Source organism: Macaca mulatta, chromosome 17 (assembly GCF_049350105.2).
Source record: "Macaca mulatta isolate MMU2019108-1 chromosome 17, T2T-MMU8v2.0, whole genome shotgun sequence".
Taxonomy (NCBI): Eukaryota; Metazoa; Chordata; class Mammalia; order Primates; family Cercopithecidae; genus Macaca; species Macaca mulatta.
Window position 1 is genome coordinate 45,402,465 of NC_133422.1, and position 27,129 is coordinate 45,429,593.

Sequence of the window (27,129 nt, forward strand, 5' to 3'; positions counted from 1 at the left end):
CATCTCACAGAGTTACATCTGTATTTCGTGGATCTCTTTGCTAGCCTTATTTCTGTGGAATCTGAGAACAGATATTTCGGATCCATTTGAAGAATACAGGGACAAAGGAAATATCCTCCGATAACAAAGAGAAAGAAGCTTTCTGAGAAACTTCTTTGTGTTCTGTGAAATCATCTCACAGAGTTACAGCTTTCCCCTCAAGAAGCCTTTCGCTAAGACAGTTCTTGTGGAATTGGCAAAGGGATATTTGGGAGCCCATAGAGGCCTATGGTGAAAAAGGAAATATCCTCAGATGAAATCTGGAAAGAAGCTTTCTGAGAAACTGCTCAGTGATGTGTGACTTCCACTCACAGAGTTACATCTGTATTTCGTGGATCTCTTTGCTAGCCTTATTTCTGTGGAATCTGAGAACAGATATTTCGGATCCCTTTGAAGACTATAGGGCCAATGGAAATATCCTCCGATAACAAAGAGAAAGAAGCTTTCTGAGAAACTTCTTTGTGTTCTGTGAAATCATCTCACAGAGTTACAGCTTTCCCCTCAAGAAGCCTTTCGCTAAGACAGTTCTTGTGGAATTGGCAAAGGGATATTTGGGAGCCCATAGAGGCCTATGGTGAAAAAGGAAATATCCTCAGATGAAATCTGGAAAGAAGCTTTCTGAGAAACTGCTCTGTGATGTGTGACTTCCACTCACAGAGTTACATCTGTATTTCGTGGATCTCTTTGCTAGCCTTATTTCTGTGGAATCTGAGAACAGATATTTCGGATCCCTTTGAAGACTATAGGGCCAATGGAAATATCCTCCGATAACAAAGAGAAAGAAGCTTTCTGAGAAACTTCTTTGTGTTCTGTGAAATCATCTCACAGAGTTACAGCTTTCCCCTCAAGAAGCCTTTCGCTAAGACAGTTCTTGTGGAATTGGCAAAGGGATATTTGGGAGCCCATAGAGGCCTATGGTGAAAAAGGAAATATCCTCAGATGAAATCTGGAAAGAAGCTTTCTGAGAAACTGCTCTGTGATATGTGACTTCCACTCACAGCGTTACATCTGTATTTCGTGGATCTCTTTGCTAGCCTTATTTCTGTGGAATCTGAGAACAGATATTTCGGATCCCTTTGAAGACTATAGGACCAAAGGAAATATCCTCCGATAACAAAGAGAAAGAAGCTTTCTGAGAAACTTCTTTGTGTTCTGTGATATCATCTCACAGAGTTTCAGCTTTCCACTCAAGAAGCCTTTCGCTAAGACAGTTCTTGTGGAATTGGCAAAGGGATATTTGGGAGCCCATAGAGGCCTATGGTGAAAAAGGAAATATCCTCAGATGAAATCTGGAAAGAAGCTTTCTGAGAAACTGCTTAGTGTTCTGTTAATTCATCTCACAGAGTTATATCTGTATTTCGTGGATCTCTTCGCTAGCCTTATTTCTGTGGAATCTGAGAACAGATATTTCGGATCCCGTTGAAGACTATAGGGCCAAAGGAAATATCCTCCGATAACAAAGAGAAAGAAGCTTTCTGAGAAACTTCTTTGTGTTCTGTGAAATCATCTCACAGAGTTACAGCTTTCCCTTCAAGAAGCCTTTCCCTAAGACAGTTCTTGTGGAATTGGCAAAGTGATATTTGGAAGCCCATAGAGGGCTATGGTGAAAAAGGAAATATCCTCGATGAAATCTGGAAAAAAGCTTTCTGAGAAACTGCTCTGTGATGTGTGACTTCCACCTACAGAGTTACATCTGTATTTCGTGGATTTCTTTGCTAGCCTTATTTCTGTGGAATCTGAGAACAGATATTTCGTATCCCTTTGAAGACTATAGGGCCAAAGGAAATATCCTCCGATAACAAAGAGAAAGAAGCTTTCTGAGAAACTTCTTTGTGTTCTGTGAAATCATCTCACAGAGTTACAGCTTTCCACTCAAGAAGCCTTTCGCTAAGACAGTTCTTGTGGAATTGGCAAAGGGATATTTGGGAGCCCATACAGGACTATGATGAAAAAGGAAATATCCTCAGATGAAATCTGGAAAGAAGCTTTCTGAGAAACTGCTTAGTGTTCTGTTAATTCATCTCACAGAGTTACATCTGTATTTCGTGGATCTCTTTGCTAGCCTTATTTCTGTGGAATCTGAGAACAGATATTTCGGATCCCTTTGAAGACTATAGGGCCAAAGGAAATATCCTCCGATAACAAAGAGAAAGAAGCTTTCTGAGAAACTTCTTTGTGCTCTGTGAAATCATCTCACAGAGTTACAGCTTTCCCCTCAAGAAGTCTTTCGCTAAGACAGTTCTTGTGGAATTGGCAAAGGGATATTTGGAATCCCATAGAGGGCTATGGTGAAAAAGGAAATATCCTCAGATGAAATCTGGAAAGAAGCTTTCTGAGAAACTGCTCTGTGATGTGTGACTTCCACTCACAGAGTTACATCTGTATTTCGTGGATCTCTTTGCTAGCCTTATTTCTGTGGAATCTGAGAACAGATATTTCGCATCCCTTTAAGACTATAGGGCCAAAGGAAATATCCTCCGATAACAAAGAGAAAGAAGCTTTCTGAGAAACTTCTTTGTGTTCTGTGAAATCATCTCACAGAGTTACAGCTTTCCCCTCAAGAAGCCTTTCGCTAAGACAGTTCTTGAGGAATTGGCAAGGGGATATTTGGGAGCCCATAGAGGCCTATGGTGAAAAAGGAAATATCCTCAGATGAAATCTGGAAAGAAGCTTTCTGAGAAACTGCTTAGTGTTCTGTTAATTCATCTCACAGAGTTACATCTGTATTTCGTGGAACTCTTTGCTAGCCTTATTTCTGTGGAATCTGAGAACAGATATTTCGGATCCCTTTGAAGACTATAGGGCCAAAGGAAATATCCTCCGATAACAAAGAGAAAGAAGCTTTCTGAGAAACTTCTTTGTGTTCTGTGAAATCATCTCACAGAGTTACAGCTTTCCCCTCAAGAAGCCTTTCGCTAAGACAGTTCTTGTGGAATTGGCAAAGTGATATTTGGAAGCCCATAGAGGGCTATGCTGAAAAGGGAAATATCCTCAGATGAAATCTGGAAAGAAGCTTTCTGAGAAACTGCTCTGCGATGTGTGACTTCCACTCACCGAGTTACATCTGTATTTCGTGGATCTCTTTGCTAGCCTTATTTCTGTGGAATCTGAGAACAGATATTTCGGATCCCTTTGAAGACTGTAGGGCCAAAGGAAATATCCTCCGATAACAAAGAGAAAGAAGCTTTCTGAGAAACTTCTTTGTGTTCTGTGAAATCATCTCACAGAGTTACAGCTTTCCCCTCAAGAAGCCTTTCGCTAAGACAGTTCTTGTGGAATTGGCAAAGGGATATTTGGAAGCCCATAGAGGGCTATGGTGAAAAAGGAAATATCCTCAGATGAAATCTGGAAAGAAGCTTTCTGAGAAACTGCTTAGTGTTCTGTTAATTCATCTCACAGAGTTACATCTGTATTTCGTGGATCTCTTTGCTAGCCTTATTTCTGTGGAATCTGAGAACAGATATTTCGAATCCCTTTGAAGACTATAGGGCCAAAGGAAATATCCTCCGATAACAAAGAGAAAGAAGCTTTCTGAGAAACTTCTTTGTGTTCTGTGAAATCATCTCACAGAGTTACAGCTTTCCACTCAAGAAGCCTTTCTCTAAGACAGTTCTTGTGGAATTGGCAAAGGGATATTTGGGAGCCCATAGAGGCCTATGGTGAAAAAGGAAATATCCTCAAATGAAATCTGGAAAGAAGCTTTCTGAGAAACTGCTCTGTGATGTGTGACTTCCACTCACAGAGTTACATCTGTATTTCATGGATCTCTTTGCTAGCCTTATTTCTGTGGAATCTGAGAACAGATATTTCGGATCCCTTTGAAGACTATAGGGCCAAAGGAAATATCCTCCGATAACAAAGAGAAAAAAAGCTTTCTGAGAAACTTCTTTGTGTTCTGTGAAATCATCTCACTAAGTTACAGCTTTCCCCTCAAGAAGCCTTTCGCTAAGACAGTTCTTGTGGAATTGGCAAAGGGATATTTGGGAGCCCATAGAGGCCTATGGTGAAAAAGGAAATATCCTCAGATGAAATCTGGAAAGAAGCTTTCTGAGAAACTGCTTAGTGTTCTGTTAATTCATCTCACAGAGTTACATCTGTATTTCGTGGATCTCTTTGCTAGCCTTATTTCTGTGGAATCTGAGAACAGATATTTCGGATCCCTTTGAAGACTATAGGGCCAAAGGAAATATCCTCCAATAACAAAGAGAAAGAAGCTTTGTGAGAAACTTCTTTGTGTTCTGTGAAATCATCTCACTAAGTTGCAGCTTTCCCCTCAAGAAGCCTTTCGCTAAGACAGTTCTTGTGGAATTGGCAAAGGGATATTTGGGAGCCCATAGAGGCCTATGGTGAAAAAGGAAATATCCTCAGATGAAATCTGGAAAGAAGTTTTCTGAGAAACCTCTTAGTGTTCTGTTAATTCATCTCACAGAGTTACATCTGTATTTCGTGGATCTCTTTGCTAGCCTTATTTCTGTGGAATCTGAGAACAGATATTTCGGATCCCTTTGAAGACTATAGGGCCAAAGGAAATATCCTCCGATAACAAAGAGAAAGAAGCTTTCTGAGAAACTTCTTTGTGTTCTGTGAAATCATCTCACAGAGTTACAGCTTTCCCCTCAAGAAGCCTTTCGCTAAGACAGTTCTTGTGGATTTGGGAAAGGGATATTTCAGAGCCCATAGAGGCCTATGGTGAAAAAGGAAATATCCTCAGATGAAATCTGGAAAGAAGCTTTCTGAGAAACTGCTCAGTGATGTGTGACTTCCACTCACAGAGTTACATCTGTATTTCGTGGATCTCTTTGCTAGCCTTATTTCTGTGGAATCTGAGAACAGATATTTCGGATCCCTTTGAAGACTATAGGGCCAATGGAAATATCCTCCGACAACAAAGAGAAAGAAGCTTTCTGAGAAACTTCTTTGTGTTCTGTGAAATCATCTCACAGAGTTACAGCTTTCCCCTCAAGAAGCCTTTCGCTAAGACAGTTCTTGTGGAATTGGCAAAGGGATATTTGGGTGCCCATAGAGGCCTATGGTGAAAAAGGAAATATCCTCAGATGAAATCTGGAAAGAAGCTTTCTGAGAAACTGCTCTGTGATGTGTGACTTCCACTCACAGAGTTACATCTGTATTTCGTGGATCTCTTTGCTAGCCTTATTTCTGTGGAATCTGAGAACAGATATTTCGGATCCCTTTGAAGACTACAGGACCAAAGGAAATATCCTCCGATAACAAAGAGAAAGAAGCTTTCTGAGAAACTTCTTTGTGTTCTGTGATATCATCTCACAGAGTTTCAGCTTTCCACTCAAGAAGCCTTTCGCTAAGACAGTTCTTGTGGAATTGGCAAAGGGATATTTGGGAGCCCATAGAGGCCTATGGTGAAAAAGGAAATATCCTCAGATGAAATCTGGAAAGAAGCTTTCTGAGAAACTGCTTAGTGTTCTGTTAATTCATCTCACAGAGTTATATCTGTATTTCGTGGATCTCTTTGCTAGCCTTATTTCTGTGGAATCTGAGAACAGATATTTCGGATCCCGTTGAAGACTATAGGGCCAAAGGAAATATCCTCCGATAACAAAGAGAAAGAAGCTTTCTGAGAAACTTCTTTGTGTTCTGTGAAATCATCTCACAGAGTTACAGCTTTCCCTTCAAGAAGCCTTTCCCTAAGACAGTTCTTGTGGAATTGGCAAAGTGATATTTGGAAGCCCATAGAGGGCTATGGTGAAAAAGGAAATATCCTCGATGAAATCTGGAAAAAAGCTTTCTGAGAAACTGCTCTGTGATGTGTGACTTCCACCTACAGAGTTACATCTGTATTTCGTGGATTTCTTTGCTAGCCTTATTTCTGTGGAATCTGAGAACAGATATTTCGTATCCCTTTGAAGACTATAGGGCCAAAGGAAATATCCTCCGATAACAAAGAGAAAGAAGCTTTCTGAGAAACTTCTTTGTGTTCTGTGAAATCATCTCACAGAGTTACAGCTTTCCACTCAAGAAGCCTTTCGCTAAGACAGTTCTTGTGGAATTGGCAAAGTGATATTTCAGAGCCCATAGAGGCCTATGGTGAAAAAGGAAATATCCTCAAATGAAATCTGGAAAGAAGCTTTCTGAGAAACTGCTCTGTGATGTGTGACTTCCACTCACAGAGTTACATCTGTATTTCATGGATCTCTTTGCTAGCCTTATTTCTGTGGAATCTGAGAACAGATATTTCGGATCCCTTTGAAGCCTATAGGACCAAAGGAAATATCCTCCGATAACAAAGAGAAAGAAGCTTTCTGAGAAACCTCTTTGTGTTCTGTGAAATCATCTCACTAAGTTACAGCTTTCCCCTCAAGAAGCCTTTCGCTAAGACAGTTCTTGTGGAATTGGCAAAGGGATATTTGGGAGCCCATAGAGGCCTATGGTGAAAAAGGAAATATCCTCAGATGAAATCTGGAAAGAAGCTTTCTGAGAAACTGCTTAGTGTTCTGTTAATTCATCTCACAGAGTTACATCTGTATTTCGTGGATCTCTTTGCTAGCCTTATTTCTGTGGAATCTGAGAACAGATATTTCGGATCCCTTTGAAGACTATAAGGCCAAAGGAAATATCCTCCGATAACAAAGAGAAAGAAGCTTTGTGAGAAACTTCTTTGTGTTCTGTGAAATCATCTCACTAAGTTGCAGCTTTCCCCTCAAGAAGACTTTCGCTAAGACAGTTCTTGTGGAATTGGCAAAGGGATATTTGGGAGCCCTTAGAGGCCTATGGTGAAAAAGGAAATATCCTCAGATGAAATCTGGAAAGAAGTTTTCTGAGAAACCTCTTAGTGTTCTGTTAATTCATCTCACAGAGTTACATCTGTATTTCGTGGATCTCTTTGCTAGCCTTATTTCTGTGGAATCTGAGAACAGATATTTCGGATCCGTTTGAAGACTATAGGGCCAAAGGAAATATCCTCCGATAACAAAGAGAAAGAAGCTTTCTGAGAAACTTCTTTGTGTTCTGTGAAATCATCTCACAGAGTTACAGCTTTCCCCTCAAGAAGCCTTTCGCTAAGACAGTTCTTGTGGATTTGGGAAAGGGATATTTCAGAGCCCATAGAGGCCTATGGTGAAAAAGGAAATATCCTCAGATGAAATCTGGAAAGAAGCTTTCTGAGAAACTGCTCAGTGATGTGTGACTTCCACTCACAGAGTTACATCTGTATTTCGTGGATCTCTTTGCTAGCCTTATTTCTGTGGAATCTGAGAACAGATATTTCGGATCCCTTTGAAGGCTATAGGGCCAATGGAAATATCCTCCGATAACAAAGAGAAAGAAGCTTTCTGAGAAACTTCTTTGTGTTCTGTGAAATCATCTCACAGAGTTACAGCTTTCCCCTCAAGAAGCCTTTCGCCAAACAGTTCTTGTGGAATTGGCAAAGGGATATTTCAGAGCCCATAGAGGCCTATGGTGAAAAAGGAAATATCCTCAGATGAAATCTGGTAAGAAGCTTTCTGAGAAACTGCTTAGTGTTCTGTTAATTCATCTCACAGAGTTACATCTGTATTTCGTGGATCTCTTTGCAAGCATTATTTCTGTGGAATCTGAGAACAGATATTTCGCATCCCTTTGAAGAGTATAGGGCCAAAGGAAATATCCTCCGATAACAAAGAGAAAGAAGCTTTCTGAGAAACTTCTTTGTGTTCTGCGAAATCATCTCACAGAGTTACAGCTTTCCCCTCAAGAAGCCTTTCGATAAGACAGTTCTTGTGGAATTGGCAAAGGGATATTTGAGAGCCCATAGAGGCCTATGGTGAAAAAGGAAATATCCTCAGATGAAATCTGGAAAGAAGCTTTCTGAGAAACTGCTTAGTGTTCTGTTAATTCATCTCACAGAGTTACATCTGTATTTCGTGGATCTCTTTGCTAGCCTTATTTCTGTGGAATCTGAGAACAGATATTTCGGATCCCTTTGAAGACTATAGGGCCAAAGGAAATATCCTCCGATAACAAAGAGAAAGAAGCTTTCTGACAAACTTCTTTGTGTTCTGTGAAATCATCTCACAGAGTTACAGCTTTCCACTCAAGAAGCCTTTCGCTAAGACAGTTCTTGAGGAATTGGCAAGGGATATTTGGGAGCCCATAGAGGCCTATGGTGAAAAAGGAAATATCCTCAGATGAAATCTGGAAAGAAGCTTTCTGAGAAACTGCTTAGTGTTCTGTTAATTCATCTCACAGAGTTACATCTGTATTTCGTGGATCTCTTTGCTAGCCTTATTTCTGTGGAATCTGAGAACAGATATTTCGGATCCCTTTGAAGACTATAGGGCCAAAGGAAATATCCTCCGATAACAAAGAGAAAGAAGCCTTCTGAGAAACTTCTTTGTGTTCTGTGAAATCATCTCACAGAGTTACAGCTTTCCCCTCAAGAAGCCTTTCGCTAAGACAGTTCTTCTGGAATTCGCAAAGGGATATTTCAGAGCCCATAGAGGCCTATGGTGAAAAAAGAAATATCCTCAGATGAAATCTGGAAAGAAGCTTTCTGAGAAACTGCTTAGTGTTCTGTTAATTCATCTCACAGAGTTACATCTGTATTTCGTGGAACTCTTTGCTAGCCTTATTTCTGTGGAATCTGAGAACAGATATTTCGGATCCCTTTGAAGACTATAGGGCCAAAGGAAATATCCTCCGATAACAAAGAGAAAGAAGCTTTCTGAGAAACTTCTTTGTGTTCTGTGAAATCATCTCACAGAGTTACAGCTTTCCCCTCAAGAAGCCTTTCGCTAAGACAGTTCTTGTGGAATTGGCAAAGTGATATTTGGAAGCCCATAGAGGGCTATGCTGAAAAGGGAAATATCCTCAGATGAAATCTGGAAAGAAGCTTTCTGAGAAACTGCTCTGTGATGTGTGACTTCCACTCACCGAGTTACATCTGTATTTCGTGGATCTCTTTGCTAGCCTTATTTCTGTGGAATCTGAGAACAGATATTTCGGATCCCTTTGAAGACTGTAGGGCCAAAGGAAATATCCTCCGATAACAAAGAGAAAGAAGCTTTCTGAGAAACTTCTTTGTGTTCTGTGAAATCATCTCACAGAGTTACAGCTTTCCACTCAAGAAGCCTTTCGCTAAGACAGTTCTTGTGGAATTGGCAAAGTGATATTTGGGAGCCCATAGAGGACTATGGTGAAAAAGCAAATATCCTCAGATTAAATCTGGAAAGAAGCTTTCTGAGAAACTGCTTAGTGTTCTGTTAATTCATCTCACAGAGTTACATCTGTATTTCGTGGATCTCTTTGCTAGCCTTATTTCTGTGGAATCTGAGAACAGATATTTCGGATCCCTTTGAAGACTATAGGGCCAAAGGAAATATCCTCCGATAACAAAGAGAAAGAAGCTTTCTGAGAAACTTCTTTGTGCTCTGTGAAATCATCTCACAGAGTTACAGCTTTCCCCTCAAGAAGTCTTTCGCTAAGACAGTTCTTATGGAATTGGCAAAGGGATATTTGGAATCCCATAGAGGGCTATGGTGAAAAAGGAAATATCCTCAGATGAAATCTGGAAAGAAGCTTTCTGAGAAACTGCTCTGTGATGTGTGACTTCCACTCACAGAGTTACATCTGTATTTCGTGGATCTCTTTGCTAGCCTTATTTCTGTGGAATCTGAGAACAGATATTTCGGATCCCTTTGAAGACTATAGGGCCAAAGGAAATATCCTCCGATAACAAAGAGAAAGAAGCTTTCTGAGAAACTTCTTTGTGTTCTGTGAAATCATCTCACAGAGTTACAGCTTTCCCCTCAAGAAGCCTTTCGCTAAGACAGTTCTTGTGGAATTGGCAAAGGGATATTTGGGAGCCCATAGAGGCCTATGATGAAAAAGGAAATATCCTCAGATGAAATCTGGAAAGAAGCTTTCTGAGAAACTGCTCTGTGATGTGTGACTTCCACTCACAGAGTTACTTCTGTATTTCCTGGATCTCTTTGCTAGCCTTATTTCTGTGGAATCTGAGAACAGATATTTCGGATCCCTTTGAAGACTATAGGGCCAAAGGAAATATCCTCCGATAACAAAGAGAAAGAAGCTTTCTGAGAAACTTCGTTGTGTTCTGTGAAATCATCTCACAGAGTTACAGCTTTCCACTCAAGAAGCCTTTCGCTAAGACAGTTCTTGAGGAATTGGCAAGGGATATTTGGGAGCCCATAGAGGCCTATGGTGAAAAAGGAAATATCCTCAGATGAAATCTGGAAAGAAGCTTTCTGAGAAACTGCTTAGTGTTCTGTTAATTCATCTCAAAGAGTTACATCTGTATTTCGTGGATCTCCTTGCTAGCCTTATTTCTGTGGAATCTGAGAACAGATATTTCGGATCCCTTTGAAGACTATAGGGCCAAAGGAAATATCCTCCGATAACAAAGAGAAAGAAGCCTTCTGAGAAACTTCTTTGTGTTCTGTGAAATCATCTCACAGAGTTACAGCTTTCCCCTCAAGAAGCCTTTCGCTAAGACAGTTCTTCTGGAATTCGCAAAGGGATATTTCAGAGCCCATAGAGGCCTACGGTGAAAAAGGAAATATCCTCAGATGAAATCTGGAAAGAAGCTTTCTGAGAAACTGCTTAGTGTTCTGTTAATTCATCTCACAGAGTTACATCTGTATTTCGTGGATCTCTTTGCTAGCCTTATTTCTGTGGAATCTGAGAACAGATATTTCGGATCCCTTTGAAGACTATAGGGCCAAAGGAAATATCCTCCGATAACAAAGAGAAAGAAGCTTTCTGAGAAACTTCTTTGTGTTCTGTGAAATCATCTCACAGAGTTACAGCTTTCCCCTCAAGAAGCCTTTCGCTAAGACAGTTCTTTAGGAATTGGCAAGGGGATATTTGGGAGCCCATAGAGGCCTATGGTGAAAAAGGAAATATCCTCAGATGAAATCTGGAAAGAAGCTTTCTGAGAAACTGCTTAGTGTTCTGTTAATTCATCTCACAGAGTTACATCTGTATTTCGTGGAACTCTTTGCTAGCCTTATTTCTGTGGAATCTGAGAACAGATATTTCGGATCCCTTTGAAGACTATAGGGCCAAAGGAAATATCCTCCGATAACAAAGAGAAAGAAGCTTTCTGAGAAACTTCTTTGTGTTCTGTGAAATCATCTTACAGAGTTACAGCTTTCCCCTCAAGAAGCCTTTCGCTAAGACAGTTCTTGTGGAATTGGCAAAGTGATATTTGGAAGCCCATAGAGGGCTATGCTGAAAAGGGAAATATCCTCAGATGAAATCTGGAAAGAAGCTTTCTGAGAAACTGCTCTGTGATGTGTGACTTCCACTAACAGAGTTACATCTGTATTTCCTGGATCTCTTTGCTAGCCTTATTTCTGTGGAATCTGAGAACAGATATTTCGGATCCCTTTGAAGACTATAGGGCCAAAGGAAATATCCTCCGATAACAAAGAGAAAGAAGCTTTCTGAGAAACTTCTTTGTGTTCTGTCAAATCATCTCACAGAGTTACAGCTTTCCCCTCGAGAAGCCTTTCGCTAAGACATTTCTTGTGGAATTGGCAAAGGGATATTTGGGAGCCTATAGAGGCCTATGGTGAAAAAGGAAACATCCTCAGATGAAATCTGGAAAGAAGCTATCTGAGAAACTGCTTAGTGTTCTGTTAATTCATCTCACAGAGTTACTTCTGTATTTCGTGGATCTCTTTGCTAGCCTTATTTCTGTGGAATCTGAGAACAGATATTTCGGATCCCTTTGAAGACTATAGGGCCAAAGGAAATATCCTCCGATAACAAAGAGAAAGAAGCTTTCTGAGAAACTTCTTTGTGTTCTGTGAAATCATCTCACAGAGTTACAGCTTTCCCTACAAGAAGCCTTTCGCTAAGACAGTTCTTGTGGAATTGGCAAAGTGATATTTGGAGGCCCATAGAGGCCTATGGTGAAAAAGGAAATATCCTCAGATGAAATCTGGAAAGAAGCTTTCTGAGAAACTGCTCTGTGATGTGTGACTTCCACTCACCGAGTTACATCTGTATTTCGTGGATCTCTTTGCTAGCCTTATTTCTGTGGAATCTGAGAACAGATATTTCGGATCCCTTTGAAGACTGTAGGGCCAAAGGAAATATCCTCCGATAACAAAGAGAAAGAAGCTTTCTGAGAAACTTCTTTGTGTTCTGTGAAATCATCTCACAGAGTTACAGCTTTCCACTCAAGAAGCCTTTCGCTAAGACAGTTCTTGTGGAATTGGCAAAGTGATATTTGGGAGCCCATAGAGGACTATGGTGAAAAAGCAAATATCCTCAGATTAAATCTGGAAAGAAGCTTTCTGAGAAACTGCTTAGTGTTCTGTTAATTCATCTCACAGAGTTACATCTGTATTTCGTGGATCTCTTTGCTAGCCTTATTTCTGTGGAATCTGAGAACAGATATTTCGGATCCCTTTGAAGACTATAGGGCCAAAGGAAATATCCTCCGATAACAAAGAGAAAGAAGCTTTCTGAGAAACTTCTTTGTGTTCTGTGAAATCATCTCACAGAGTTACAGCTTTCCCCTCAAGAAGCCTTTCGCTAAGACAGTTCTTGTGGAATTGGAAAAGGGATATTTGGAAGCCCATAGAGGGCTATGGTGAAAAAGGAAATATCCTCAGATGAAATCTGGAAAGAAGCTTTCTGAGAAACTGCTCTGTGATGTGTGACTTCCACTCACAGAGTTACATCTGTATTTCGTGGATCTCTTGGCTAGCCTTATTTCTGTGGAATCTGAGAACAGATATTTCGGATCCCTTTGAAGACTATAGGGCCAAAGGAAATATCCTCCGATAACAAAGAGAAAGAAGCTTTCTGAGAAACTTCTTTGTGTTCTGTGAAATCATCTCACAGAGTTACAGCTTTCCCCTCAAGAAGCCTTTCGCTAAGACAGTTCTTGTGGAATTGGCAAAGGGATATTTGGAAGCCCATAGAGGGCTATGGTGAAAAAGGAAATATCCTCAGATGAAATCTGGAAAGAAGCTTTCTGAGAAACTGCTCTGTGATGTGTGACTTCCACTCACAGAGTTACATCTGTATTTCGTGGATCTCTTTGCTAGCCTTATTTCTGTAGAATCTGAGAACAGATATTTCGGATCCCTTTGAAGACTATAGGGCCAAAGGAAATATCCTCCGATAACAAAGAGAAAGACGCTTTCTGAGAAACTTCTTTGTGTTCTGTGAAATCATCTCACAGAGTTACAGCTTTCCCCTCAAGAAGCCTTTCGCTTAGACAGTTCTTGTGGAATTGGCAAAGTGATATTTGGAAGCCCATAGAGGGCTATGCTGAAAAGGGAAATATCCTCAGATGAAATCTGGAAAGAAGCTTTCTGAGAAACTGCTCTGTGATGTGTGACTTCCACTCACAGAGTTACATCTGTATTTCGTGGATCTCTTTGCTATCCTTATTTCTGTGGAATCTGAGAACAGATATTTCGGATCCCTTTGAAGACTATAGGGCCAAAGGAAATATCCTCCGATAACAAAGAGAAAGAAGCTTTCTGAGAAACTTCTTTGTGTTCTGTCAAATCATCTCACAGAGTTACAGCTTTCCCCTCAAGAAGCCTTTCGCTAAGACATTTCTTGTGGAATTGGCAAAGGGATATTTGGGAGCCTATAGAGGCCTATGGTGAAAAAGGAAATATCCTCAGATGAAATCTGGAAAGAAGCTTTCTGAGAAACTGCTTAGTGTTCTGTTAATTCATCTCACAGAGTTACTTCTGTATTTCGTGGATCTCTTGGCTAGCCTTATTTCTGTGGAATCTGAGAACAGATATTTCGGATCCCTTTGAAGACTATAGGTCCAAAGGAAATATCCTCCGATAACAAAGAGAAAGAAGCTTTCTGAGAAACTTCTTTGTGTTCTGTGAAATCATCTCATAGAGTTACAGCTTTCCCTTCAAGAAGCCTTTCGCTAAGACAGTTCTTGTGAAATTGGCAAAGTGATATTTGGAAGCCCATAGAGGGCTATGGTGAAAAAGGAAATATCCTCAGATGAAATCTGGAAAGAAGCTTTCTGAGAAACTGCTCTGTGATGTGTGACTTCCACTCACAGAGTTACATCTGTATTTCGTGGATCTCTTTGCTAGCCTTATTTCTGTGGAATCTGAGAACAGATATTTCGGATCCCTTTGAAGACTGTAGGGCCAAAGGAAATATCCTCCGATAACAAAGAGAAAGAAGCTTTCTGAGAAACTTCTTTGTGTTCTGTGAAATCATCTCACAGAGTTACAGCTTTCCACTCAAGAAGCCTTTCGCTAAGACAGTTCTTGTGGAATTGGCAATGTGATATTTGGGAGCCCATAGAGGACTATGGTGAAAAAGCAAATATCCTCAGATGAAATCTGGAAAGAAGCTTTCTGAGAAACTGCTTAGTGTTCTGTTAATTCATCTCACAGAGTTACATCTGTATTTCGTGGATCTCTTTGCTAGCCTTATTTCTGTGGAATCTGAGAACAGATATTTCGGATCCCTTTGAAGACTATAGGGCCAAAGGAAATATCCTCCGATAACAAAGAGAAAGAAGCTTTCTGAGAAACTTCTTTGTGTTCTTTGAAATCATCTCACAGAGTTACAGCTTTCCACTCAAGAAGCCTTTCGCTAAGACATTTCTTGTGGAATTGGCAAAGGGATATTTGGGAGCCCATAGAGGCCAATGGTGAAAAAGGAAATATCCTCAGATGAAATCTGGAAAGAATCTTTCTGAGAAACTGCTTAGTGTTCTGTTAATTCATCTCACAGAGTTACATCTGTATTTCGTGGATCTCTTTGCTAGAATTATTTCTGTGGAATCTGAGAACAGATATTTCGGATCCCTTTGAAGACTATAGGGTCAAAGGAAATATCCTCCGATAACAAAGAGAAAGATGCTCTCTGAGAAACTTCCTTGTGTTCTGTGAAATCATCTCACAGAGTTACAGCTTTCCCTTCAAGAAGCCGTTCGCTAAGACCGTTCTTGTGGAATTGGCATAGGGATATTTGGAAGCCCATAGAGGGCTATGGTGAAAAAGGAAATATCCTGAGATGAAATCTGGAAAGAAGCTTTCTGAGAAAATGCTCTGTGATGTGAGACTTCCACTCACAGAGTTACATCTGTATTTCGTGGATCTCTTTGCTAGCCTTATTTCTGTGGAATCTGAGAACAGATATTTCGGATCCCTTTGAAGACAATAGGGCCAAAGGATATATCCTCCGATAACAAAGAGAAAGAAGCTTTCTGAGAAACTTCTTTGTGTTCTGTGAAATCATCTCACAGAGTTACAGCTTTCCACTCAAGAAGCCTTTCGCTAAGACAGTTCTTGTGGAATTGGCAAAGTGATATTTAGGAGCCCGTACAGGACTATGGTGAAAAAGGTAATATCCTCAGATGAAATCTGGAAAGAAGCTTTCTGAGAAGCTGCTCTGTTATGTGTGACTTCCACTCACAGAGTTACATCTGTATTTCGTGGATCTCTTTGCTAGCCTTATTTCTGTGGAATCTGAGAACAGATATTTCGGATCCCTTTGAAGACTATAGGGCCAAAGGAAATATCCTCCGATAACAAAGAGAAAGAAGCTTTCTGAGAAACTTCTTTGTGTTCTGTGAAATCATCTCACAGAGTTACAGCTTTACCCTCAAGAAGCCTTTCGCTAAGACAGTTCTTGTGGAATTGGCAAAGGGATATTTGGGAGCCCATAGAGGCCTAGGGTGAAAAAGGAAATATCCTCAGATGAAATCTGGAAAGAAGCTTTCTGAGAAACTGCTTAGTGTTCTGTTAATTCATCTCACAGAGTTACATCTGTATTTCGTGGATCTCTTTGCTAGCCTTATTTCTGTGGAATCTGAGAACAGATATTTCGGATCCCTTTGAAGACTATAGGGCCAAAGGAAATATCCTCCGATAACAAAGAGAAAGAAGCTTTCTGAGAAACTTCTTTGTGTTCTGTGAAATCATCTCACAGAGTTACAGCTTTCCCCTCAAGAAGCCTTTCGCTAAGACAGTTCTTGTGGAATTGGCAAAGGGATATTTGGAAGCCCATAGAGGGCTATGGTGAAAAAGGAAATATCCTCAGATGAAATCTGGAAAGAAGCTTTCTGAGAAACTGCTCTGTGACGTGTGACTTCCACTCACAGAGTTACTTCTGTATTTCGTGGATCTCTTTGCTAGCCTTATTTCTGTGGAATCTGAGAACAGATATTTCGGATCCCTTTGAAGACTATAGGGCCAAAGGAAATATCCTCCGATAACAAAGAGAAAGAAGCTTTGTGAGAAACTTCTTTGTGTTCTGTGAAATCATCTCACAGAGTTACAGCTTTCCACTCAAGAAGCCTTTCGCTAAGACAGTTCTTCTGGAATTCGCAAAGGGATATTTCAGAGCCCATAGAGGCCTATGGTGAAAAAGGAAATATCCTCAGATGAAATCTGGAAAGAAGCTTTCTGAGAAACTGCTTAGTGTTCTGTTAATTCATCTCACAGAGTTACATCTGTATTTCGTGGATCTCTTTGCTAGCCTATTTCTGTGGAATCTGAGAACAGATATTTCGGATCCCTTTGAAGACTATAGGGCCAAAGGAAATATCCTCCGATAACAAAGAGAAAGAAGCTTTCTGAGAAACTTCTTTGTGTTCTGTGAAATCATCTCACAGAGTTACAGCTTTACCCTCAAGAAGTCTTTCGCTAAGACAGTTCTTGTGGAATTCGCAAAGGGATATTTGGAATCCCATAGAGGGCTATGGTGATAAAGGAAATATCCTCAGATGAAATCTGGAAAGAAGCTTTCTGAGAAACTGCTCTGTGATTTGTGACTTCCACTCACAGAGTTACATCTGTATTTCGTGGATCTCTTTGCTAGCCTTATTTCTGTGGAATCTGAGAACAGATATTTCGGATCCCTTTGAAGACTATAGGGCCAAAGGAAATATCCTCCGATAACAAAGAGAAAGAAGCTTTCTGAGAAACTTCCTTGTGTTCTGTGAAATCATCTCACAGAGTTACAGCTTTCCCCTCAAGAAGCCTTTCGCCAAGACAGTTCTTGTGGAATTGGCAAAGGGATATTTGGGAGCCCATAGAGGCCTATGGTGAAAAAGGAAATATCCTCAGATGAAATCTGGAAAGAAGCTTTCTGAGAAACTGCTCTGTGATGTGTGACTTCCACTCACAGAGTTACTTCTGTATTTCGTGGATCTCTTTGCTAGCCTTATTTCTGTGGAATCTGAGAACAGATATTTCGGATCCCTTTGAAGACTATAGGGCCAAAGGAAATATCCTCCGATAACAAAGAGAAAGAAGCTTTCTGAGAAACTTCTTTGTGTTCTGTGAAATCACCTCACAGAGTTACAGCTTTCCCCTCAAGAAGCCTTTCGATAAGACAGTTCTTGTGGAATTGGCAAAGGGATATTTCAGAGCCCATAGAGGCCTATGGTGAAAAAGGAAATATCCTCAGATGAAATCTGGAAAGAAGCTTTCTGAGAAACTGCTTAGTGTTCTGTTAATTCATCTCACAGAGTTACATCTGTATTTCATGGATCTCTTTGCTAGCCTTATTTCTGTGGAATCTGAGAACAGATATTTCGGATCCCTTTGAAGACTATAGGGCCAAAGGAAATATCCTCCGATAACAAAGAGAAAGAAGCTTTCTGAGAAACTTCTTTGTGTTCTGTGAAATCATCTCACAGAGTTACAGCTTTCCACTCAAGAAGCCTTTCGCTAAGACAGTTCTTGAGGAATTGGCAAGGGATATTTGGGAGCCCACAGAGGCCTATGGTAAAAAAGGAAATATCCTCAGATGAAATCTGGAAAGAAGCTTTCTGAGAAACTGCTCTGTGTTCTGTTAATTCATCTCACAGAGTTACATCTGTATTTCGTGGATCTCTTTGCTATCCTTATTTCTGTGGAATCTGAGAACAGATATTTCGGATCCCTTTGAAGACTATAGGGCCAAAGGAAATATCCTCCGATAACAAAGAGAAAGAAGCCTTCTGAGAAACTTCTTTGTGTTCTGTGAAATCATCTCACAGAGTTACAGCTTTCCCCTCAAGAAGCCTTTCGCTAAGACAGTTCTTCTGGAATTCGCAAAGGGATATTTCAGAGCCCATAGAGGCCTATGGTGAAAAAGGAAATATCCTCAGATGAAATCTGGAAAGAAGCTTTCTGAGAAACTGCTTAGTGTTCTGTTAATTCATCTCACAGAGTTACATCTGTATTTCGTGGATCTCTTTGCTAGCCTTATTTCTGTGGAATCTGAGAACAGATATTTCGGATCCCTTTGAAGACTATAGGGCCAAAGGAAATATCCTCCGATAACAAAGAGAAAGAAGCTTTCTGAGAAACTTCTTTGTGTTCTGTGAAATCATCTCACAGAGTTACAGCTTTCCCCTCAAGAAGCCTTTCGCTAAGACAGTTCTTGAGGAATTGGCAAGGGGATATTTGGGAGCCCATAGAGGCCTATGGTGAAAAAGGAAATATCCTCAGATGAAATCTGGAAAGAAGCTTTCTGAGAAACTGCTTAGTGTTCTGTGAATTCATCTCACAGAGTTACATCTGTATTTCGTGGAAATCTTTGCTAGCCTTATTTCTGTGGAATCTGAGAACAGATATTTCGGATCCCTTTGAAGACTATAGGGCCAAAGGAAATATCCTCCGATAACAAAGAGAAAGAAGCTTTCTGAGAAACTTCTTTGTGTTCTGTGAAATCATCTCACAGAGTTACAGCTTTCCCCTCAAGAAGCCTTTCGCTAAGACAGTTCTTGTGGAATTGGCAAAGGGATATTTGGAAGCCCATAGAGGGCTATGGTGAAAAAGGAAATATCCTCAGATGAAATCTGGAAAGAAGCTTTCTGAGAAACTGCTCTGTGATGTGTGACTTCCACTCACAGAGTTACTTCTGTATTTCGTGGATCTCTTTGCTAGCCTTATTTCTGTGGAATCTGAGAACAGATATTTCGGATCCCTTTGAAGACTATAGGGCCAAAGGAAATATCCTCCGATAACAAAGAGAAAGAAGCTTTGTGAGAAACTTCTTTGTGTTCTGTGAAATCATCTCACAGAGTTACAGCTTTCCACTCAAGAAGCCTTTCGCTAAGACAGTTCTTCTGGAATTCGCAAAGGGATATTTCAGAGCCCATAGAGGCCTATGGTGAAAAAGGAAATATCCTCAGATGAAATCTGGAAAGAAGCTTTCTGAGAAACTGCTTAGTGTTCTGTTAATTCATCTCACAGAGTTACATCTGTATTTCGTGGATCTCTTTGCTAGCCTATTTCTGTGGAATCTGAGAACAGATATTTCGGATCCCTTTGAAGACTATAGGGCCAAAGGAAATATCCTCCGATAACAAAGAGAAAGAAGCTTTCTGAGAAACTTCTTTGTGTTCTGTGAAATCATCTCACAGAGTTACAGCTTTCCCCTCAAGAAGTCTTTCGCTAAGACAGTTCTTGTGGAATTCGCAAAGGGATATTTGGAATCCCATAGAGGGCTATGGTGATAAAGGAAATATCCTCAGATGAAATCTGGAAAGAAGCTTTCTGAGAAACTGCTCTGTGATTTGTGACTTCCACTCACAGAGTTACATCTGTATTTCGTGGATCTCTTTGCTAGCCTTATTTCTGTGGAATCTGAGAACAGATATTTCGGATCCCTTTGAAGACTATAGGGCCAAAGGAAATATCCTCCGATAACAAAGAGAAAGAAGCTTTCTGAGAAACTTCCTTGTGTTCTGTGAAATCATCTCACAGAGTTACAGCTTTCCCCTCAAGAAGCCTTTCGCCAAGACAGTTCTTGTGGAATTGGCAAAGGGATATTTGGGAGCCCATAGAGGCCTATGGTGAAAAAGGAAATATCCTCAGATGAAATCTGGAAAGAAGCTTTCTGAGAAACTGCTCTGTGATGTGTGACTTCCACTCACAGAGTTACTTCTGTATTTCGTGGATCTCTTTGCTAGCCTTATTTCTGTGGAATCTGAGAACAGATATTTCGGATCCCTTTGAAGACTATAGGGCCAAAGGAAATATCCTCCGATAACAAAGAGAAAGAAGCTTTCTGAGAAACTTCTTTGTGTTCTGTGAAATCATCTCACAGAGTTACAGCTTTCCCCTCAAGAAGCCTTTCGCTAAGACAGTTCTTTAGGAATTGGCAAGGGGATATTTGGGAGCCCATAGAGGCCTATGGTGAAAAAGGAAATATCCTCAGATGAAATCTGGAAAGAAGCTTTCTGAGAAACTGCTTAGTGTTCTGTTAATTCATCTCACAGAGTTACATCTGTATTTCGTGGAACTCTTTGCTAGCCTTATTTCTGTGGAATCTGAGAACAGATATTTCGGATCCCTTTGAAGACTATAGGGCCAAAGGAAATATCCTCCGGTAACAAAGAGAAAGAAGCTTTCTGAGAAACTTCTTTGTGTTCTGTGAAATCATCTTACAGAGTTACAGCTTTCCCCTCAAGAAGCCTTTCGCTAAGACAGTTCTTGTGGAATTGGCAAAGTGATATTTGGAAGCCCATAGAGGGCTATGCTGAAAAGGGAAATATCCTCAGATGAAATCTGGAAAGAAGCTTTCTGAGAAACTGCTCTGTGATGTGTGACTTCCACTAACAGAGTTACATCTGTATTTCCTGGATCTCTTTGCTAGCCTTATTTCTGTGGAATCTGAGAACAGATATTTCGGATCCCTTTGAAGACTATAGGGCCAAAGGAAATATCCTCCGATAACAAAGAGAAAGAAGCTTTCTGAGAAACTTCTTTGTGTTCTGTCAAATCATCTCACAGAGTTACAGCTTTCCCCTCGAGAAGCCTTTCGCTAAGACATTTCTTGTGGAATTGGCAAAGGGATATTTGGGAGCCTATAGAGGCCTATGGTGAAAAAGGAAACATCCTCAGATGAAATCTGGAAAGAAGCTATCTGAGAAACTGCTTAGTGTTCTGTTAATTCATCTCACAGAGTTACTTCTGTATTTCGTGGATCTCTTTGCTAGCCTTATTTCTGTGGAATCTGAGAACAGATATTTCGGATCCCTTTGAAGACTATAGGGCCAAAGGAAATATCCTCCGATAACAAAGAGAAAGAAGCTTTCTGAGAAACTTCTTTGTGTTCTGTGAAATCATCTCACAGAGTTACAGCTTTCCCTACAAGAAGCCTTTCGCTAAGACAGTTCTTGTGGAATTGGCAAAGTGATATTTGGAGGCCCATAGAGGCCTATGGTGAAAAAGGAAATATCCTCAGATGAAATCTGGAAAGAAGCTTTCTGAGAAACTGCTCTGTGATGTGTGACTTCCACTCACCGAGTTACATCTGTATTTCGTGGATCTCTTTGCTAGCCTTATTTCTGTGGAATCTGAGAACAGATATTTCGGATCCCTTTGAAGACTGTAGGGCCAAAGGAAATATCCTCCGATAACAAAGAGAAAGAAGCTTTCTGAGAAACTTCTTTGTGTTCTGTGAAATCATCTCACAGAGTTACAGCTTTCCACTCAAGAAGCCTTTCGCTAAGACAGTTCTTGTGGAATTGGCAAAGTGATATTTGGGAGCCCATAGAGGACTATGGTGAAAAAGCAAATATCCTCAGATTAAATCTGGAAAGAAGCTTTCTGAGAAACTGCTTAGTGTTCTGTTAATTCATCTCACAGAGTTACATCTGTATTTCGTGGATCTCTTTGCTAGCCTTATTTCTGTGGAATCTGAGAACAGATATTTCGGATCCCTTTGAAGACTATAGGGCCAAAGGAAATATCCTCCGATAACAAAGAGAAAGAAGCTTTCTGAGAAACTTCTTTGTGTTCTGTGAAATCATCTCACAGAGTTACAGCTTTCCCCTCAAGAAGCCTTTCGCTAAGACAGTTCTTGTGGAATTGGAAAAGGGATATTTGGAAGCCCATAGAGGGCTATGGTGAAAAAGGAAATATCCTCAGATGAAATCTGGAAAGAAGCTTTCTGAGAAACTGCTCTGTGATGTGTGACTTCCACTCACAGAGTTACATCTGTATTTCGTGGATCTCTTGGCTAGCCTTATTTCTGTGGAATCTGAGAACAGATATTTCGGATCCCTTTGAAGACTATAGGGCCAAAGGAAATATCCTCCGATAACAAAGAGAAAGAAGCTTTCTGAGAAACTTCTTTGTGTTCTGTGAAATCATCTCACAGAGTTACAGCTTTCCCCTCAAGAAGCCTTTCGCTAAGACAGTTCTTGTGGAATTGGCAAAGGGATATTTGGAAGCCCATAGAGGGCTATGGTGAAAAAGGAAATATCCTCAGATGAAATCTGGAAAGAAGCTTTCTGAGAAACTGCTCTGTGATGTGTGACTTCCACTCACAGAGTTACATCTGTATTTCGTGGATCTCTTTGCTAGCCTTATTTCTGTAGAATCTGAGAACAGATATTTCGGATCCCTTTGAAGACTATAGGGCCAAAGGAAATATCCTCCGATAACAAAGAGAAAGACGCTTTCTGAGAAACTTCTTTGTGTTCTGTGAAATCATCTCACAGAGTTACAGCTTTCCCCTCAAGAAGCCTTTCGCTTAGACAGTTCTTGTGGAATTGGCAAAGTGATATTTGGAAGCCCATAGAGGGCTATGCTGAAAAGGGAAATATCCTCAGATGAAATCTGGAAAGAAGCTTTCTGAGAAACTGCTCTGTGATGTGTGACTTCCACTCACAGAGTTACATCTGTATTTCGTGGATCTCTTTGCTATCCTTATTTCTGTGGAATCTGAGAACAGATATTTCGGATCCCTTTGAAGACTATAGGGCCAAAGGAAATATCCTCCGATAACAAAGAGAAAGAAGCTTTCTGAGAAACTTCTTTGTGTTCTGTCAAATCATCTCACAGAGTTACAGCTTTCCCCTCAAGAAGCCTTTCGCTAAGACATTTCTTGTGGAATTGGCAAAGGGATATTTGGGAGCCTATAGAGGCCTATGGTGAAAAAGGAAATATCCTCAGATGAAATCTGGAAAGAAGCTTTCTGAGAAACTGCTTAGTGTTCTGTTAATTCATCTCACAGAGTTACTTCTGTATTTCGTGGATCTCTTGGCTAGCCTTATTTCTGTGGAATCTGAGAACAGATATTTCGGATCCCTTTGAAGACTATAGGTCCAAAGGAAATATCCTCCGATAACAAAGAGAAAGAAGCTTTCTGAGAAACTTCTTTGTGTTCTGTGAAATCATCTCATAGAGTTACAGCTTTCCCTTCAAGAAGCCTTTCGCTAAGACAGTTCTTGTGAAATTGGCAAAGTGATATTTGGAAGCCCATAGAGGGCTATGGTGAAAAAGGAAATATCCTCAGATGAAATCTGGAAAGAAGCTTTCTGAGAAACTGCTCTGTGATGTGTGACTTCCACTCACAGAGTTACATCTGTATTTCGTGGATCTCTTTGCTAGCCTTATTTCTGTGGAATCTGAGAACAGATATTTCGGATCCCTTTGAAGACTGTAGGGCCAAAGGAAATATCCTCCGATAACAAAGAGAAAGAAGCTTTCTGAGAAACTTCTTTGTGTTCTGTGAAATCATCTCACAGAGTTACAGCTTTCCACTCAAGAAGCCTTTCGCTAAGACAGTTCTTGTGGAATTGGCAATGTGATATTTGGGAGCCCATAGAGGACTATGGTGAAAAAGCAAATATCCTCAGATGAAATCTGGAAAGAAGCTTTCTGAGAAACTGCTCTGTGATGTGTGACTTCCACTCACAGAGTTACATCTGTATTTCGTGGATCTCTTTGCTAGCCTTATTTCTGTGGAATCTGAGAACAGATATTTCGGATCCCTTTGAAGACTATAGGGCCAAAGGAAATATCCTCCGATAACAAAGAGAAAGAAGCTTTCTGAGAAACTTCTTTGTGTTCTTTGAAATCATCTCACAGAGTTACAGCTTTCCACTCAAGAAGCCTTTCGCTAAGACATTTCTTGTGGAATTGGCAAAGGGATATTTGGGAGCCCATAGAGGCCAATGGTGAAAAAGGAAATATCCTCAGATGAAATCTGGAAAGAATCTTTCTGAGAAACTGCTTAGTGTTCTGTTAATTCATCTCACAGAGTTACATCTGTATTTCGTGGATCTCTTTGCTAGAATTATTTCTGTGGAATCTGAGAACAGATATTTCGGATCCCTTTGAAGACTATAGGGTCAAAGGAAATATCCTCCGATAACAAAGAGAAAGATGCTCTCTGAGAAACTTCCTTGTGTTCTGTGAAATCATCTCACAGAGTTACAGCTTTCCCTTCAAGAAGCCTTTCGCTAAGACCGTTCTTGTGGAATTGGCATAGGGATATTTGGAAGCCCATAGAGGGCTATGGTGAAAAAGGAAATATCCTGAGATGAAATCTGGAAAGAAGCTTTCTGAGAAAATGCTCTGTGATGTGAGACTTCCACTCACAGAGTTACATCTGTATTTCGTGGATCTCTTTGCTAGCCTTATTTCTGTGGAATCTGAGAACAGATATTTCGGATCCCATTGAAGACAATAGGGCCAAAGGATATATCCTCCGATAACAAAGAGAAAGAAGCTTTCTGAGAAACTTCTTTGTGTTCTGTGAAATCATCTCACAGAGTTACAGCTTTCCACTCAAGAAGCCTTTCGCTAAGACAGTTCTTGTGGAATTGGCAAAGTGATATTTAGGAGCCCGTACAGGACTATGGTGAAAAAGGTAATATCCTCAGATGAAATCTGGAAAGAAGCTTTCTGAGAAGCTGCTCTGTTATGTGTGACTTCCACTCACAGAGTTACATCTGTATTTCGTGGATCTCTTTGCTAGCCTTATTTCTGTGGAATCTGAGAACAGATATTTCGGATCCCTTTGAAGACTATAGGGCCAAAGGAAATATCCTCCGATAACAAAGAGAAAGAAGCTTTCTGAGAAACTTCTTTGTGTTCTGTGAAATCATCTCACAGAGTTACAGCTTTCCCCTCAAGAAGCCTTTCGCTAAGACAGTTCTTGTGGAATTGGCAAAGGGATATTTGGGAGCCCATAGAGGCCTAGGGTGAAAAAGGAAATATCCTCAGATGAAATCTGGAAAGAAGCTTTCTGAGAAACTGCTTAGTGTTCTGTTAATTCATCTCACAGAGTTACATCTGTATTTCGTGGATCTCTTTGCTAGCCTTATTTCTGTGGAATCTGAGAACAGATATTTCGGATCCCTTTGAAGACTATAGGGCCAAAGGAAATATCCTCCGATAACAAAGAGAAAGAAGCTTTCTGAGAAACTTCTTTGTGTTCTGTGAAATCATCTCACAGAGTTACAGCTTTCCCCTCAAGAAGCCTTTCGCTAAGACAGTTCTTGTGGAATTGGCAAAGGGATATTTGGAAGCCCATAGAGGGCTATGGTGAAAAAGGAAATATCCTCAGATGAAATCTGGAAAGAAGCTTTCTGAGAAACTGCTCTGTGATGTGTGACTTCCACTCACAGAGTTACTTCTGTATTTCGTGGATCTCTTTGCTAGCCTTATTTCTGTGGAATCTGAGAACAGATATTTCGGATCCCTTTGAAGACTATAGGGCCAAAGGAAATATCCTCCGATAACAAAGAGAAAGAAGCTTTGTGAGAAACTTCTTTGTGTTCTGTGAAATCATCTCACAGAGTTACAGCTTTCCACTCAAGAAGCCTTTCGCTAAGACAGTTCTTCTGGAATTCGCAAAGGGATATTTCAGAGCCCATAGAGGCCTATGGTGAAAAAGGAAATATCCTCAGATGAAATCTGGAAAGAAGCTTTCTGAGAAACTGCTTAGTGTTCTGTTAATTCATCTCACAGAGTTACATCTGTATTTCGTGGATCTCTTTGCTAGCCTATTTCTGTGGAATCTGAGAACAGATATTTCGGATCCCTTTGAAGACTATAGGGCCAAAGGAAATATCCTCCGATAACAAAGAGAAAGAAGCTTTCTGAGAAACTTCTTTGTGTTCTGTGAAATCATCTCACAGAGTTACAGCTTTCCCCTCAATAAGTCTTTCGCTAAGACAGTTCTTGTGGAATTCGCAAAGGGATATTTGGAATCCCATAGAGGGCTATGGTGATAAAGGAAATATCCTCAGATGAAATCTGGAAAGAAGCTTTCTGAGAAACTGCTCTGTGATTTGTGACTTCCACTCACAGAGTTACATCTGTATTTCGTGGATCTCTTTGCTAGCCTTATTTCTGTGGAATCTGAGAACAGATATTTCGGATCCCTTTGAAGACTATAGGGCCAAAGGAAATATCCTCCGATAACAAAGAGAAAGAAGCTTTCTGAGAAACTTCCTTGTGTTCTGTGAAATCATCTCACAGAGTTACAGCTTTCCCCTCAAGAAGCCTTTCGCCAAGACAGTTCTTGTGGAATTGGCAAAGGGATATTTGGGAGCCCATAGAGGCCTATGGTGAAAAAGGAAATATCCTCAGATGAAATCTGGAAAGAAGCTTTCTGAGAAACTGCTCTGTGATGTGTGACTTCCACTCACAGAGTTACTTCTGTATTTCGTGGATCTCTTTGCTAGCCTTATTTCTGTGGAATCTGAGAACAGATATTTCGGATCCCTTTGAAGACTATAGGGCCAAAGGAAATATCCTCCGATAACAAAGAGAAAGAAGCTTTCTGAGAAACTTCTTTGTGTTCTGTGAAATCACCTCACAGAGTTACAGCTTTCCCCTCAAGAAGCCTTTCGATAAGACAGTTCTTGTGGAATTGGCAAAGGGATATTTCAGAGCCCATAGAGGCCTATGGTGAAAAAGGAAATATCCTCAGATGAAATCTGGAAAGAAGCTTTCTGAGAAACTGCTTAGTGTTCTGTTAATTCATCTCACAGAGTTACATCTGTATTTCATGGATCTCTTTGCTAGCCTTATTTCTGTGGAATCTGAGAACAGATATTTCGGATCCCTTTGAAGACTATAGGGCCAAAGGAAATATCCTCCGATAACAAAGAGAAAGAAGCTTTCTGAGAAACTTCTTTGTGTTCTGTGAAATCATCTCACAGAGTTACAGCTTTCCACTCAAGAAGCCTTTCGCTAAGACAGTTCTTGAGGAATTGGCAAGGGATATTTGGGAGCCCACAGAGGCCTATGGTAAAAAAGGAAATATCCTCAGATGAAATCTGGAAAGAAGCTTTCTGAGAAACTGCTCTGTGTTCTGTTAATTCATCTCACAGAGTTACATCTGTATTTCGTGGATCTCTTTGCT